At 39.3% G+C, this 11,726-nt stretch overlaps 1 protein-coding gene across 1 annotated transcript in view; it reads right to left on the bottom strand.

Annotated features, from left to right (window-relative positions):
• Window positions 1-11,393, bottom strand: part of IL1RAPL1 (interleukin 1 receptor accessory protein like 1) — a 1,172,201-nt gene extending 1,160,808 nt beyond the window's left edge. The window contains exon 1 of the mRNA XM_081125599.1: window positions 10,878-11,393. The gene's annotated coding sequence lies outside the window, so the exon portion shown is untranslated. The remainder of the gene's footprint in view (window positions 1-10,877) is intronic.
• Between the last annotated feature and the right edge of the window lie 333 nt (window positions 11,394-11,726).

Below are 11,726 nucleotides of genomic sequence, written 5' to 3' on the forward strand. Positions count from 1 at the left end.
CAAGCCTGTTCCCCACTGATCGATGGGGGAAGGGACTAGACGAAAGGCAATTTAAATGCATGCCCAGTAAGGTCTGAGTGATGTGGAAGACTAATTGCCTGTCAATCACACCTGAAAAAATGAGTCACTGGCCAGGACAGGCATGGCCACTGCAAGCTCGAGAAATCTAAATATATATAAACTTCAAAACAAAGGAACTGCACACGCTCTCTCTCTTGGCTCCAGGGTGCCTGGCTCCTGGGACTCCTGCTGCAGGGGGCTGTGCTCTCCTGAGGCCACATGGCACACGGCCATGCGGGCTCCACACATGGGCTAATGGACTTTAATCTGGCCTGAATGCTGAACCACACCCGGCTGCAACACGGAACAGAAGCTCTGGACACTGACCCTGTTTCCGACTCTGCTGAACACCCAGCTGCCCCTTTTCCAGGGCTGGCTTAAGGGGCAGAGGGCTTTGGAACCTGAACAATGTAACTTTATGAAAATAAAGCCTTCTTCCACGTACCATCCTTCTGTGGGGACTTCTAAAAATTCCCATTTCAGCTTTGCCCCAAGAAACTCGTTCCCCCAAATGACAGGGGAGTGTCATCCACTGGCAACAAAAGGACAGTGGTTACCAAGGGCAAGCATAAGGCCCTTGAACAGTAATCATCTGATTACTGTGGCGGCACCAGAATTTCAGCATAGGAGGGCCTTAGCCTGTGCCCTTGTAGTTGGAAAGGGCTTCGAACTTGAAAGTTGAAGCTGAGTTGGTAGGGCACTTTGGAGAATATTGAGGAAAGCATCCAGTACCCATAATAAAGTGTGGTGGGAAGGGGAAGGGCATGCGGACAGGCTGAGAAGGTTCTGCTGATGCCTCCCCAAGGCATACCTTAGTGTGCCCTCCAACAGTTTTTTAAAGCACAAATTCCTCTGCTCCATTCCACCACTGGGTCAGAATCCTTAGCGCTAAGCTAGGTTTTAGTGGCCAGACTGCGTTACCTACTCCGCCGGCTGACTCCTAATGACCAGGCATGTGATATTTAGCTCGTGCCTAAGCCAACTGCATTTCTTTTCATTTTATCGTCCGTGTTAGGCCATTTCCCAGCTTACTAGAATTTTCAATATGTAGTGATCAGAAAAAGTACCCCCCAAAAACCAATCTCTACTGGTTTCTTTTCTTCTACTTATTAGAAGTGTATAGAAAGTATTTGATAAGGCAAAGAATTTAAACTCGTGTAAAAAGAGGTTTCTTTATTTTTATTTTAGGACATTCACTTTGTGATTTCTATCTACAATTCAAAACTGTTATAATTACTGGTAGTTAGGAGACTTCATACTTGCTAGGAATAAATCCGTATTATACTCTAAAGCATTATTCTTTCCCCACATGATCGTAATACAAAGCCATTCTGGAATTTATTTTTCCACCTTGCCATTACATGATATAAAAGACTTTCTTTTTTATTTTTCTCCCCAGTTGCCTTTTCCAACCTCCCCCTTCTCCCAAATGAATTGCCGCTTTTGGGTCACTTTGCTGCTGCCATCACTGTAAAGAAAGAAACTTTAAAAGTCCTCATTGAAGAGCATTTAAACCACAGCATTTTTGCTAGGGCGGGTGGCAACTTTTTAATACTACTAAGCAAAGATAGTTGGATATGTCCCATTATAGAATGTTTCCTTCTGTGTTTAACACACACACAATAGTTAATTTTAAACTTTGGCCTCTGTATTTATCTAGCAGGGATAACAGTGCTTTAGTCTTAGGAAGGATAGAAGAAAGGAAATGAAGAGAGCCCATGATGGCTGTTTGAGAACAGGGGTTCAACAGGAAGAAATTTGGAGTGAAGATGGAATCTAGTAGTCCTTGGGAAATCCAGAAAACTAGGCATGAAAGGTACCCTGGAGACACAGGCTCACAATTTGTTCCTCTTGTTTCTAAGGCATAAATATGAGCAGAACATAAAATGTTCTGCTTTCCTTATGCTCATGAAACCTCATTCCTTTGGCTCCTGCCTGCTCGACCTGGAGACTTGGGGTTCCAGGCACATCATCTTACATTCTGCACCCCATAAACCATTCTCTGGGGAAAGTAGAACATCAGCTCTCCTCTAAGCATGCTCCCTTTGCTCCCACTTACAATATCTTTGTTCTTGATCTCCCCATCAGCCTGGAATGTTATATCTTCTTTACACCAATGTGAAACCCTGCAGTCTACAGTAAACCTCACCTCCTTTAACAAGTCTATCCTGATACTTCCTACTGCATGTGTTCTGACCCTTTCCTGAGCCTGTAGCATACTTGACACCTCTCTTAGAAGTACACATAGTAGGCTATCTTGAATTATGGCTATATGTGATTTTTATCACCACCTGCCCGTGACTAACCCTCTTTGGGCCTAGACATGAGACATCACTCACTTCTATATCTCTTGCAGGCGCTCTTACAACACCCTGCACACCAACAGCCCTCAAATGTCTTAGGCAGGAGTGGAATGAAGAAAGGGAGAAGGGAATGGAGAAGAAGCGAGTGGGAGGGAGGGAGGGAAAGGGGGGGAGGGAGAAGGGAGTGGAAGGGAGAGAGGGAGGGAATGAATGAGGAAGGAAGGTCCAACCAGTTTTCCCCCTCAGTATATTTGTAGGTCACAAATTACCTAATATTAATCCTCTCTCCTTTATTACTCAGTTTTCTTTTTTTACTTTCCTAAGTCAACAGTTGTGGGGGTTTTTTAAAAATATATCTTTATTGATTTCAGAGAGAGAAAGGGAGAGGGGGAGAGAGAGAGAGAAACATCAATGATGAGAGAGTAGCCATTGATTGGCTGCCTCCTGCACGCCCCCCCAATTGGGATCAAATCTTGAACTCCTGGATTCTAGGTCTATGCTCAACCGCTGAGCCACGCCAAACCAGGCAATCGACAGTTTTTGTCTCAGTTTACAATGCAGCATAGGTTGGGAGAGCACTGATCTAAAACTGATCTGCCGTGGCTAAATGCTTAAACATTTGGTCAAGTAACAGCGATGTACTGATGACCTGCTATATGCCACACACAGTGCAAAGCTCTGGAAATGCAAAATAGACAGGCACTGGCCTCCTAGAGCGAAGCACTGAGTGCTCCCTCCTTGAGATGAGCATACCCACTGGCGTGAGCAGCTTGCTCTGTGACTGTTAATATGGGCCCTGGAGGAGAACCCCGAGAAGGGAAAGCAGCAGAGTCCACAACCCCTAGAGACCCCTTGGGGGCATTTACTCTGCACACTGTGGAGCTGGGAGTCTCCTGAGTGCCATTCAGGACTTCTGTCGTGGTGAGAACTATTAGGGGCTTTAACAGGGGCGTTCAAAAGCCAAGCACGGAGAGCCACCAGATTAGTTTGTTACATTCAAACTTTCTCCCTTGGCTACATGAAGCTTTGTGTACACAAAATACCTGATTCCATTCTAAGCCTCTCAGTTTTCCATCTTCACTGCTCTGTTTAGCGCCCCGGCCTGGGCTCCTTCTGACATAGTTAGCAGGGAGGCTGGGAACATCACACTCATGGTCGGTGGCATTTCTTCCAACAGGTGCGCTAGGCAGCTGCCTGCCCGATAAGATCGGAGGGCACTGCGAGATCCAACCAGAGGAAAAGTATGTCCTTTGTAACCCCTGTCCGCCTAATCATGACAAAATGCAATCTGCTGAAGCTATTTTCTCTGGGTCAGAAAAAAGTAATGGCACATTTTCTCCAAATTTCAAAGGGAAGAAGCCTATTGTTCCAAACTTTTCCCTTTAGCATATTAACAGTGATTGGTTCATTATTGTCTATTTAAGCAGAGTGACCCTATTGATGAGGAAGTGTAATATGAAATCCCATTTCTTCAGAGTGGGATAAAATGTGGCTATAAGGTATTTCGATAAGACCCATTGATGGATGTACTTTGGAAGCAAGAAGGCAACATACGACACTGAGACCGTGATGGCAGTCCTAAATGCCAGGGATGTCCAGCGCTGATGTGCAGGAGAGTCAGGCAAAAGGAGGGGCTCCAAATAAGAGCAGTTCCCTGCAGCTGAGGAGGTACAAAGCTATTGGAAAACAGGACAGTACAGAAAAGGCAAGGAGGCCTCACCAGTGACCTATTTTCCCAGCTCTCTCTGTATCATGTCTCCAGAGATCAAATGAGGTAAAGAAGGGAACAGTATCTATAAAAAACAAAAACAAAAAGTCCACCAATTCTGAGTAGGGGTTCCACATGAGTGATCAAAAGTCAATAAAGTGAGAGGCCAAAGGATTAGATGCACTAAAATTAGCTTCAACAAGAACAATTGCTATGTAACTAAAATACTCAACTGAGAACTTGTATCATATCAAGAAACAGGAATCATGCATCATGGGAGAGCCAACAAATTGTGGGATCTTGCAAATGTAATTTCATTCCTCTCATCCAAAATTTCCTTGGGGGCTTAAATCACATAATGGAATATCCTTTACTACACTGTATGTAATTTCTACACAATATGTAATTTCATTAGATTTTTATGAGGCCACTGTAATCACCTCCTGCTACATTTATAATAATTCATTTTCATTTTGACTGCAATAAAAATAACATTTATTTTATCTTTTAAAATGCAATTATTTTGTAGTATCAGACAATTTTATAATAGTTGAATTCTAAAATTTGAATATGAATTTTCCCGTGTTGGAACTTTAAATGTATGTTCATAGAAAATTAAATACTCCAACTCTATTCATCCAAAATCCAACTTCCTTCATCCACTTTCTACCACCATAAGCACTTGCTTTTCATTTTGTATTTTAAGATAAACATGATTTATGTGCATAGCCAATGTAAGTTTTGGCTCTAGATATATAGGCCTTTTATTTACCAAGACTGCAGGAGTTGCTACAAGGGGTCTAGAATATATACCCAACTTTCTATGTAGATAAATAATATATTTCAAAGATGTAAGTAGACCCTGTGTGGCTCTACACAGTGAAATTAATTTTTAAAGAATTATTATATTCATAATAATTTATTATTACTATACATTTTCTCAATCAACTGATACTGAAAGTACAGCTATGATTAAGTGGTCTTCCAAAATTTTTAATTAAAAAGGGGAACTTTATACTAGAAAATGATGAAGATCACTATACTATGCCACAGTTGTATTACATGTAAATGTTGATAGGGTAAGAACCTACCAGTTAACTCATTTTGATCAGGCCATGAGAAAATAAATCACTGAATAATATTATGATTATTCATACAGTGATTTATTATAATTATAATTCATATAAAGTATAAGCTACATAATTAACAAAAGAAAGAGTGAAGGTGTATAATTAAATGATCACAATTCACAGTCAATTTCATTTTTTTTTTTTTTTTTTGGTAAGTCCAAACTCCACACACAGCTTCCTGACTTAGGAACTTATTAAAAAATACAATCTAATTTTACTGTTAAATATATATTCTTAAATATGTAGCCCTTGTATGAATAAAATAGCTCATTTAGTAAAATTTATTGTATTTTACATATACGTACATAGTAACTATAACACACCCTTTGAATAGCCTATTATGAAAAAGATTACTTTTAATGTTTTAATATGAAAACAGGAAAGAGCAGATTTTCAGAAGCAAAATGTTAAAGTGCTTTGCTTTCTCCCTCTGCTTTATCCACAGTTCACTGCTTGGCAATTTCAGATAGTGTGATAAGAAAGCAGCACCAGGCCAGTCAGTCATCCCTTCTCTAAAGCGAAAAGCCTTAGGAGTCTTCGAGTTTTGGAACCCGAATATTGTTTCTACACAGAGGAACCAAAAAGCGTGGCAATTAAGGATCTTTCATTGTAAGCCAGTGGTCAGGGTAAGCAGCAAGGGGATGTCCATTGAGCCATGTGGTTGGCCTGTAATGGAATGCTATCTGCAGTGTAAGATACTCTAGGGTGGCATTCTCTGGGTGAAAATTAAAAGCATACTTGTAAGGTGATTAGCAGAATTTGTCAAGTAAACAAGCCTGTCTACATTCCTACAATATTTCTTAATAAATATGCTAGATCAAATCTAAAGCATTTCCATGGGACATAAGGAATATGCATTTTTAAAATACAGGAAACCAAGAAAATGGCTTACTATTTAAAAGCATTGATGAAGTCACATAAATAGGCATGATCAAATTCATCTGTAACAGAGAAATATTGGGGACCCTTAAGGTAAAAAGCAAGACACTAGGAAGTTAGGGAGAAGTGAATGCTCTATAGCATGAAAGTTCTTTAAGTCCTTGTATACTTGCTTTTATTTACAGCATTGATGTTGCCCTTTCCAATTCTACCTTAACTAAAATATAAAAACTTTCTCCTTCATATGATTATCCAGTCACTTAAAAACATATATGGAAGGTTATATCACTAACTATGCCCTTCTCATATGCAGAAATGTATTTATGTTAAGATACAAGAACATTAAAGAAATGCAGTGACAATAGTGACACACAGGGGATTGCTTCCCCCTAAAGAACATTAGCAATTATTGCAACTAGCAGATTCTAAAACAGAACTATTATCTTTATATCCTTATATCCTCTATTATGCTTAGTATTCGAACCCATTATGCTTTTTTAAATTGATAAATGAGAGTAGCTTTTTTGGTCAACTGACCCATTTTAAGTGGTAGCATCAAGTTTGTTTGTGAACATTTGTTTGTGTACTCTTGTTATCCCAAACAGAAACACCTAAGTACTCAGGAGCATTTACAAAGAAAAGCAATCAGCTTAAAACACTCTCACACACAAAGCCCTTAGTTACCATTCTTTAAATGTTATTCAAAAGCAACTGTTTTTTTAGTTGCTCAAGACAACTATAGTCCCATCTAAGTACTGTTGAAAAAACTGGGTACTGAGTGGAAGTTAGCAAGCAAACCTCTTGTCTGTGTTGCTTACCCACTGAACAATATTACCTACCAGCTAACTGTCTGTAACCAATACTAGAAAGTGACTATAAAGATTTATAACAAGGGTGTGACAAAAATGCACTGTTAAATTCATATGGCTTTCGGGAACTTTAATAATAATAATTTCATATATCTCTAAGGCATAGTATGATGGTAGGCACTTAGACACACATCTTGTCTCTTCATTGCAAAATGTAACTGTTGTATTTTTTAATGATTATTTTGAACACAGAGAGGTAAAATGCAGGGTCAGAAGTCACAAGGCTAGTAACTGACAGAGCCTGCAGTGCATCTCAGGCCCTCTGACTCAGCCCCGAATCCTACAATGCCTGGATGTCTCAGAGAGCTGAACTCCTTCCTCTTAGAGATTCCTGATATAACTAATGGAAATAGGACTGGAATTTAATAAGAAAAATGCTGACATGGCCTTATCTATAGCTGTCCAAATGGTGCCATTATAATTATGCTTTTTAAGTTGAGCCTTACCAGAAAACTTGCTACTTTTAAGTCTTATTAATCAACACTTGGGTGCTTTGGTTGCCACAGATTATAGAGTAGTCTGCTTTATAAAAACACAAGATTTGCCAAACATCAAAGATTATATCGCTGTAAGACAAAGTATATCCTAAACACTTCAGTGTATGACAGATTAAAATATTCTGAAATATAAATCTTAAATTAATCCCAAAAGTTCAGTTGTTCTTAAAAATATTTTTATCTATTTGTCATTTTTAACAATGACATGATTTGTTCATATATGTTGCAAACATAATAATCAAAATTCCTTTTAAATGTTTCTCTAGTTTTAGGAATACTGTGATTACTTGTGAGCTAAATCTGATTTTCTTAAAGCAACTGGTCAGGAAACAAAATTAGTCCTTTCTATATTTATAAATGGAATTCCTTCTATTTTCCAAAATATTTTCTAATCTAACTATATAACTTGGGCTGACAAAACGGCAATAAACTAGAGAAATATATATTATGATTAAATTATTCAATGCCTTCATGTTTAAATGCTTTCCTATTAAGCAAAGCTTTTTATTATTGATCTGTAGGGTACCTAAGAAAAATGCCATAACCTGCCTCTGTTACATAATCCTCTCCAAAAGAAAGTAACAGGTGATAAAGTGTCACTAAAATGATTGAAACTATCTTTTCTAATGTGAATATATGCAGTCTTCAATTAAAAGGATAGCAGTGACATGTGTATGTATGTTTCACGGTCAGTGTCATTTTTTAGAGACTTCCTTTTCCTTTCTAGTATTATTTCCATCCACTACTGAGCTTATAAAACCTCTAGAATATGCCATTTCCGTAACATACATGTGGTTTATGTCAGTAAACAACTGAGGAAGTCATTTATAAAATATTAAAATAAGGAGTGCAGGAAAAATCATTGCAGACTATCCTGCACACAGTTGAAGACTAACAGCATGGAAGCAGATGTAGTGTTACCCTGACCCCTGAAGGAAGGAGTCAGGAGTTAACTTCACATCCAATTTCCTACACAATATGAACACCAAACCTCCAAATCCACTGGCACAACATGTCAGTGTTTGGGGCATGTCCTGCAGAAATAAGAAAGTCATCTCAAATACTGAAGCTCAAAAATTTTATTCTGCAATTTCACCATTTTGATTTGGGGTGAGCAGATCTTTACAAAGTTACTTGGTGGATATCTAGCTCCTGCACCTGATTCCATAGGAAAAACTGAAAAAAGCATCTCATCTCTATGATAAAAAAGTCTTTTTGGCTTTTTTGTAAAATAAATGTAAAGGGAAATAGGAAATCGCACAAATAGGTGAGAAGAGAAAATGATTTAATTCAACAGGGTTAGGATTTTAGCAGGAGTTTCATTATGAGGGAATATATAATCTATTGAGGGAAAAACATCCTAACCAGTAGAAGGCCAAAAGGAGCTGATGTGTATCTTTTTTTAAAGAAAATCACAGCTCCAAATAAAACATCATGGAAAATGACATTTTATTATGCAGTATTCCTTTCTCTGTACAGTGATCACAGTACATTTATCTCATCTCATGGTAAAAGTCACAGGCAGCTGCAACATGTCCTTTAAGCCATTCGATAAGTAAAACTTGAAAGTGGATTGCTCTTTATCTCTGGAACTAGTAATAATGAATTAATTGCTACTTATTTTTTAAATTTAACAAGATATCATTACATTTGAAGGTTTTTACTTCTATTTTCTCAGAGGGTTAAAATGGCCCAGAAACGGGTTGTCAAGGCAAAGATAAAGGTACCGAACATTCATTTCTGACACACTGTGGAGGCAATCATTTGTACTGAGGGAACCACCAGACTGAAATCTGCATCAGGCTCTAGCGGGCAAAATGCAAGCGAGGACCCCCAATAGCCATTCCATTCAGGCTTCATTTCAATAGGTTAAACTTTCTTCTCAGTTGGGGTCACGTATTTCGATCAGAAGGTACAGAACTATGACCTTGGCTGGGCTCGTCAGTCCGGATCACTCAATGGGGCACTTGTGAAACATTGCGGACTCTCATTTTGACTCTCCACGGGTGTGGCTAAAATTGCTCCTGTCCAGCCATCAAGCTTCCATGATCCGCTGTCCCTCAGAAACTCACTGTGAGAAAACTCACGCTAAATTCACTACAGACATCAGGGTTTGCAGGAGCGTTGGAGCTAATCTCGGTTGGCTCTCCTCCTCTGTTAGCTGCTACAAGCCCTCAAAAGTTAACAGGGTGATGGAGACTCCCTCTATACAATCATTTCATCTCACTATCGTTGACTGAAGCTCACTGATGTAATGAAGTTACATAATCACCGATTATGCACGACTTCCATCCATCTTCCTACATATCCACATATCTTCTCCCCTCCCCTTCAGATCAGTCTACCCGGGGAGATTTATAACACATGTAAATGCTCCATTCTCTCATCATAGGTAGTGAATATGGGACTTTAGCATTGCAGTACAGTGCACTGAACCACGTCATCAATATTGATTTTTTTTATCCCATTTCCTAGGCAGAATATGTTTAAGCATCCTTCATGCTCTAGTCTCTAACTTTTTACTGAAAGGGTAAAATAGATGTGGCAGACAGGACACATCCTCAACTTAAGGTTAAGGGAAGTGTGTAATTGCCTGCATTTCCAAAGCTGGCTACATTGCAATATAGGATGCTTTCTGGTTCCAGACCTTCGACTCCCCTGCACGTGGGTCGCAGCTTCAGCTATTTAGGGTATTTGATAAATAATTACATTATGGGACAATTGAACTTGAGAAAGAAAGCATTATGGTGACATTTGAAATAATATTGCACTATTCTTTTCTTTTTTGGTCATCATTTTCAGCTTTTTCTTTTCTTTTTCATTCTGAATGAGAATCCAGTGGATAAAAAAGTAGCCTAGGGTACTTAATAATCTCCAATAATCACAACCTAGGGAACAATTAACAATGATTATCACCTTAAAGTTTAAGAACTTGACAAGTGGGATGTCCCTGGTCCCATTGCGGCTGTGAAATGCAGCAGAATGCTGCACTGAGTTGAAAACATATTTCTTTTAATGAATAAAGAGTAGCTCATTTCATTTTAAATAGGGCTCTTCAGTAAGTGTTCCTTACCCTGCTGCTACCTCTTCCAGAACACAGGAGCCACAAATATTGCATCCAAACAAAAGAGTGACTACCCAGAATTAATTCAAGACACTCTTCCATATCAAAATAATTGGAGGTGGGGAGTGATGCTTTGATTTATATTTAATTACACTCAGAATACAGACCCACATACACACACACGCACACACACATGCACAAGCACACACACCAACACACCCAACTGCAGTTATTCCATTCAGTGCCAATAACGGCCACATCACAGCCATCAGTGCGATGCAGCAATCATCCAAGTCACCCATTCCCATTGCAAACACCCAAGTTTGCTCACGCCACTGATGGATTTGCATATATAAAATGACCTTACCTACAACAGTCTTCCAAATTTTTCTCCTCTGGATATCAGTCGGTAAGGTAATTGCTGGTCATCACAATGCGTATTCAGAAAAATCCACGTTTTACTCCTGTGTTCTTTTTCTTGTTTTGCTAGTAATTAATATCGTGAACAAGATGCCCATTCACAAATGCCAAGTTCACCATAAAAGCAGATAATTCCATACAGCTCTTCCCTACAAGACTGCCTCCAGTTAGTTCTCAAAGTGCCCGATTGTTTGGTGAAGATACAATCCAGGTGCAAGAGCAGGGGGGGAAAAAAAGGAAAACTAGGAGAAAAAAAAGAAGAGGCAGATAGAAAAGGAGAGACGGAGAGAGGAGAGAGCAGAAAAAGAGGGAAGAAATGTTTTAAAAAAAGAAGGAAGGAAGGAAAAGGCCAGTAAGTAAGGAAGTCTGTGAGCTCTATGACAGGAACCAGAGTCTCGCTTGCAAATATTTCGTATACATGTAGCCTTTCAGATCTTCTTGGTCCCCAAGTACAATTTCCAGATCCGGGATGCAGCCATAAGAAAGAATCCTATGTATATTTCACAAGTATCCCGCAATAACAGATCCAACGGGGTTTTCCTTGTACAGTACTGCTATGTGAAAGCACACAACCCCTGCTGTTTGGGAAGGTGTCTCCTGGGTCCTAGCTCTCTTCGGCAGACCCCAAAAAAATGATTTTTAAAAAAGAGCGGAGGGGGGGGGAAGCAGCTTTGCCTTTGCCTTGAATGATGCTAATCCTGAGCGAAACCGACAGGCAGACCACGAACACCACAAGATCTTGATAAATAGCCACAATCCATTCAGAATATCCCAGGCAAGAAGGAGCGAAAGCCAG

The sequence above is a fragment of the Miniopterus schreibersii genome (assembly GCF_964146895.1).
Source record: "Miniopterus schreibersii genome assembly, chromosome: X".
NCBI classification, from domain to species: Eukaryota; Metazoa; Chordata; class Mammalia; order Chiroptera; family Miniopteridae; genus Miniopterus; species Miniopterus schreibersii.